A 6,534-nucleotide genomic window follows, 5' to 3' on the forward strand; every position below is an offset into this window, starting at 1 on the left:
ATCAAATATTATATTAGTAATCGGTAGTAAGTTAGTGTTAGCCTGTGCGTTTGAGTATGAGATACTTGAACGTGGAATAACACCTTTTTTTTCCTTTTTATTGTTGAAGTTTCCGCTATTGTAAAAGTCATTTGTAATTAAAAAAAGGAAAATTTCCCGTATTTTCGGTTAAGGAAAAAGTGGGTTGTTACAATTGGTATCATAGCAGTTCGAAACTTAGGGAGCCTAGGTTTTGAGGTCTTAGGTATATATAGGAATTAAAAATGGCTAGGAATTTAAAAATTTTGAAAACCCGTTGGTGAGGATGTGAGACCTTGCATATTGTTGCATAATTTTTTTTTACTATGGTCCATTATTTTGATATTGGTTATTTGATTAAATACTTTCGAATTTGTGATTTTCTTTGGCTACATATTTGCTTATTTTTTCTTGATGGTGAATGTGCTTATTTTTCTTAATGGTGATTGTTGGATTATTTTGATAATTAATTAGTATATAGCTTGGGAAAGGACATGCATGAGAGTTACGGGGACGTAACTTTATTTTTAGGAGGAGAGAATGTGATACCTGTGTTTGCTGTGCATTGTACTTAAGTTTGAGTCTCTTGAGTTGCTTATTGAATGAGTCTCCCTTGTTCATTTTTGCCTTATGGTTATGCTTCGGGGACGAAGCATCTTTTAAGGGGGTAGAGTGTGATACCCCGATTATTTTTAATATTTGATAAAAAAATATTATTATTATTTTTAGAATAACTTATTTTTGTTATATGATCCATACTTATACTAGCTTATCATTAAATTATATTATGTAATCTAAAATCATTTGAGACTAGTTTAATATTATTATTTTATTTTTAAACTTAATATAACAAGTAATTCCTAATTTCTTAAATTTTATATATATATATATATATGATTATGTTACGTATGTATATATACTGTTTAGTACCTAGGATATATATTTATATACATATATATACATGCTAGTTTCCTAAATAATTTGAACAAATCCTAAACCTTTATTTATTTAACTCACACGCTACTGCTATATTCATAAAAAGGGGGAAAACCTAGCATATTCAACACACCCTTATCTTCTTCTTCATAATCGGCCGACACTCATTTTTTTTCCCAATTTCGGCTTCAACAAAGAAAACTGAACGTCACTTTCGGTTTCTTCCCTTGAGTGTCATCAATTCAACGTGAAATTGAGTCGGGGCAAGTACAGGGGTTCAAGAGTGTGTTGATTTTGGAATCCAGGTAAGATTTATGTTCATCTTAAATTATTTTACCCCAAAATAAAATTATTTTCTTAATTGTTTGTGTGTAAAAATATTTTAATTAAACGCTCTCAAAAATGTTTTCTATTATGATTATGAGTAATTAGCCTATGTGATTCATGAATTCGTAGTATTGTATTTGTGTTAGTTAATGTGGGAAAATATTTGTGCCTTGTGTATTATATATAATTTTGGCATATTCATAATTAATCTATATAGTTGTACATTGTACGTGTATTTTTTTTTATATATTATATGTTAATTTGATCATACGAATGTTAGGAAATCTGGAGTTTGAGGATATATGATATATGTACTGTACATATTCAAATTTAAGATTTCTGTATTGTTTATATGAATAATACATATAGTGGATTTCTGTATGTATAGTTATTTATTTGGTATATTATTATTTAGTACAATAATTAGGCCTAAATCATGTGTATATGGTATTTGGTGATTTATATTTCATTTAAGCCATGACAGATAATACAAAGGTAGTAGATAAAGGTGTAAAGTTTGATGAGCTACTTCCGTGCAATGATTTTTTTTATATATAAGATGTGAACTTTGACTGTTAAAGATATATATGTTTTGTCATGGGGGATGGTGCCATTTGATATTTTTACCTTAGGAGTGAGCAGTGATGTAAAAGCTGACTCACTAGGGGGTTTAATAACTTCCCTGTTATTTTGAGGAGTGAGCAGTTACTTAAAAGCTGACTCACTAGGGAGCCGAGAAAACTCCCTGTTTATAAGTATTTATTTTTGAGAACATGAAAATCATTCATTTGGTACCCATTTCTCCTTGACGATATATATATCAAGTGTTGATGGTTTTAAGAAGTTCTAAAATGTATTTTTGTAAGATTCTCTCGTGGGAAGAGATGAAGAGATTAATTGGGAGATTGGAATTCTCTCTTTGGTATTATCATTTTATTATGAGAGATTGGAATTGTCTCTTTGATGATTATTTGGAAGTTTACATAAATTTTGAGTACTGAAGGTATTATAAAATGTTTTGGAAATTCGTTATATGGAAGTGTTGATGTAAAAGATTATATGGTGAATCTTGAGGAATTGAAATAGCAGCTCAATGAATTTGGATTATGGATAGGCAATGCCTTGATTCCCTAGAAATTATGATTTATATTTTGATGTGTGAGTTCCTCAAGTTATATTTTAATTGGTTAAAGAATATTGATATCGATGAGAATAAAATATTTTAAGGGGTTATATATGTGCAAATTATATGCTCCTATCTGTTATGTGCTATGCGCAAAATGATTTACGGGGTGGAGTAAGTCTTTCCAGCCGTCGTGCTGATATTGTTTTTCCCCTCTTTAGTTATTTTGCAGGTTTGGATTGCATGGCATTGAGTATGAGAGCGAATCAATCTAAAGATTTTTATACCTTTAGAAATCAAATATTGTATTAGTAATCGGTAGTAAGTTAGTTTTAGCCTGTGCGTTTGAGTATGAGATACTTGAACGTGGCAGAACACCTTTTTTTTTCCTTTTTTGTTGTTGAAGCTTCCGTTATTGTAAAAGTCATTTGTAATTAAAAAGAGAAAATTTCCCGTATTTTCAGTTAAGGAAAAAGTGGGGTGTTACACCATTGTACTCTTGCGATATCTTGCCAAGCCTACAACCTACGCTCTTGACACATTTGCGCTTCCAATGGATCAAGATGAACCACAACAATGCATAAAACAAAAGTAAGAAACGAAGAATTAGAACACACTTGAATTATTTGTTCCTTGCGCTTCAAGAAATAGAAGTAAGAAACGAAGAATTAGAAGACGCTTGAATTATTTGTTGCTTGTGCTTAAAGAAAAAAAAAGAATATATACAAGACACGAGCTGAGAATTAATTATTCATTGTGCTTCAAGAAATACAAGTAAGAAATGAAGAATTCGAAAATGCTTGAATTATTTGTTCTGTGCGCTTCAATAAATAAACGAATTGAAGAATTAGAAGACGCGAGTTGTAAAATGTATGTTCCTTGCGCTTCAAGAAATAACAAGTAAGAAACGAAGAAATAGAAGACACGAGCTGAGAATTATTGCATTCATCTACAAAAGCAATAATAACCAATTAAGTAATTTTGGGTTATTGGATATATTCACCAATTATAAAGAATACCACAAGTTAGAAATATAAATTTAATTATAAGTTAAATTTATAAATAAATGTCTTCATTTTATAATTGTCTACAACGTGTATTCATACTATGAAAATGTTGTATAATTGCTTTTATCAACACTTTCAAACACAACTCTTTCAATAAAAGTTAGCAAACAATTAGGTATCCGCGACTCCTTCTAAGCTTGAACCGTTGTTGATACCCATTTTAAAGGAAAAATTAGGTATTCAAGACCCTCTATAAGTTGAAAGAGTGAAATTGAAACATTGTTCCCGATTTTTGAAACTACATTAATGTTTGAACCCACGCCCTTTCAGACCAGAACCTTAATCTGGCGCCTTAGACCAACTCAGCCATCTCCACGTGACAATTATATATATGCAAGTTTAATATGGATATTATAGAGATAGTTTCTGTTAAACAGAAGCCTACACCTACTAGTTCTTGCAACTTGTGTTGAATATGTGATGAAGTAGTTTTTTCGGTGAGGTGTAAAGTGTAAACAAGGAATAAGTTCTTCGAGTGTCGTTCTCGATAGGATGGAAAATTAGAGAGAGTATGCAAGTCACGTATGAATGCAAAGGCAATTAGCAATAAAGAGCAATGAACACATTAATAGAGTGAGTGCTAATTGAAACAAGATTCAAAGATCAATAATGAAAGAGAGCGGATTTGATCGATACTCCCCCGGTTCTTGCACTCATTTATCTACGGTTGGATTGAATTGAAATCTAAGACACCTAAGGAGGCGAAAGGAACAACACTAAGCGATGTCATGCTCGAATTCCCAAGCCCTCAATTGGTTGGGGCATTTCGTCAAACACCTTGTCTACCTACCTCCTCCAGACCTCATCCTCCCCGATTAAGGGCGAGAGTTGCACACACCTAGGCTATTGCACTCTTGCGATATCTTGCCAAGCCTACAACCTACGCTCTTGACACAATTAGGCTTCCAATGGATCAAGATGAACCACAACAATGCATAAAACAAAAGTAAGAAACGAAGAATTAGAACACACTTGAATTATTTGTTTCTTGCGCTTCAAGATATAAAAGTAAGAAACGAAGAATTAGAAGACGCTTGAATTATTTGTTGCTTGTGCTTAAAGAAATAAAAGAAATGAATATATACAAGACGCCAGTTGAGAATAATTTGTTCATTGTGCTTCAAGAAATACAAGTTAGAAATGAATAATTAGAAAATGCTTGAATTATTTGTTCCGTGCGCTTCAACAAATAAACGAATTGAAGAATTAGAAGACGTGAGTTGTAAAATGTATGTTCCTTGCGCTTCAAGAAATAACAAGTAAGAAATGAAGAATTAGAAGACGCGAGCTGAGAATTATAGCAATCCTCTACAAAAGCAATAATAACCAATTAAGTAATTTTGGGTTATTAGATATATAAACCAATTATAAAGAATACCACAAGTTAGAAATATAAATATAAGTTAAATTTATAAATAAATGTTTTCATTTTATAATTGTCTACAACGTGTATTCATACTATGAAAGTGTTGTATAATTCTTTTTATCAACGCTTTCAAACACATCTATTTCAAAAGAAATTAGCAAACAATTAGGAATCCGTGACTCCTTCTAAGCTGGAACCGTCGCGGATACCCCTTCTATCCGCGACTCCTTCTAAGCTTGAACCGTCGCGGATACCCCTTTTAAAGAAAAAAAATAGGTATTCAAGACCCTCTATAAGTTTAAAGAGTGAAATAGAAACATTGTTCCCGATTTTAGAAACTACATTAATGTCTACTCATTCAAGCAGCTAATTATAGAGAACTAGGATGAACTTAGTGTGGAGAAAAGGATTTGAACCCATGCCCTTTCAGACCAGAACCTTAATCTGGCGCCATAGACCAACTCGGCCATCTCCACGTGGCAATTATATATATACAAGTTTAATATGGATATGATAGATATAGTTTATGTTAAACAAAAGCCTACACCTGCTAGTTTTTACAACTTGTATTGAATATGTGATGAAGTAGTTTTTTCGGTGAGGTGTAAAGTGTAAACAAGGAATAACTTCCTCGAGTGTCGTTCTCGAGAGGATGGCAAATTGGAGAGAGTAAGCAAGTCACTTATGAATGCAAAGGTAATTAGCAATAAAGAGCAAGGAATTCATTAATAGAGTGAGTGCAAAGTGAAACAAACTTCAAAGATCAATAATGAAAGAGAGCGGATTTGATAGATACTCCCCCGGATCTTGCACTCATTTATCTACGGTTGGATTGAATTGAAATCGCGAAAGGAACGACACTGAGCGATGTCAGGTTCGAATTCTTAAGCCCTCAATTGGTTGGGCATTTCGTCGAACACCTTGTCTACCTACCTCTTCCAGACCTCATCCTCCCTGATTAAGGGCAAAAGTTGCACACACCTAGGCTATTGCACTCTTGCGATATCTTGCGAAGCGTACAACCTACGCTCTTGAGACATTTAGGCTTCCAATGGATCAAGATGAACCACAACAATTGTAACCCCTCGTATTTTCCGATAAGTTTGAGGTTCGGAAAATATGTCTTTAAGCTATGATCGTTCGTGCAGGTCACGAACCGTAAAATTTTTGAGGACGAATTTTAAGTTCGGATTTTCCTAGGAAATGGAGGATTATGCATATTATGACTAAGTATGAACTTCCTGCTTAGTTAAGTTGAATTTGGACGGAGTATAAGGGTGAAATTCGTTTCGTTCGTAGCATCGCGAAATTTCGCGGTGTACTGAACCTAGCTCAATTTGGAGCTTTTGACTGGAATAAAGTTGTGGTTTCGGAAATTATTCTTTCTGGATTATTTTCCAACGAAACCTTATCTGTTTGGACCACAACTGATATGTTGTGGAGATATTTTATTAATATTATTATTATATATATATTGAAGATAAACATCCCACATATTATATTTTATTATTATTATTATTATTATTATTATTATTATATATAAGATATTACGTATGTATGTATATATGTGATAAGAATGAATTTCATTCTTATCATTCCCATTCCATTTCCGTGAGAGCAATTCCGTGAGGGAGGGAGAGAGAGAGAGAGAGAGAGAGAGAGAGAGAGAGAGAGAGAGAGAGAGAGAGAGAGAGAGA

At 32.8% G+C, this 6,534-nt stretch overlaps 1 long non-coding RNA gene across 1 annotated transcript; it reads left to right on the forward strand.

The window, feature by feature from the left end:
- The first annotated feature begins 1,116 nt into the window (after positions 1–1,116).
- Positions 1,117–2,895, forward strand: LOC116003132. The gene is made up of 2 exons (XR_004094624.1): positions 1,117–1,259; positions 2,626–2,895. It is a non-coding gene; the product is annotated as an uncharacterized LOC116003132 (long non-coding RNA).
- Positions 2,896–6,534: the final 3,639 nt, after the last annotated feature.

This window comes from Ipomoea triloba, chromosome 13 (assembly GCF_003576645.1).
Source record: "Ipomoea triloba cultivar NCNSP0323 chromosome 13, ASM357664v1".
NCBI classification, from domain to species: domain Eukaryota; kingdom Viridiplantae; phylum Streptophyta; class Magnoliopsida; order Solanales; family Convolvulaceae; genus Ipomoea; species Ipomoea triloba.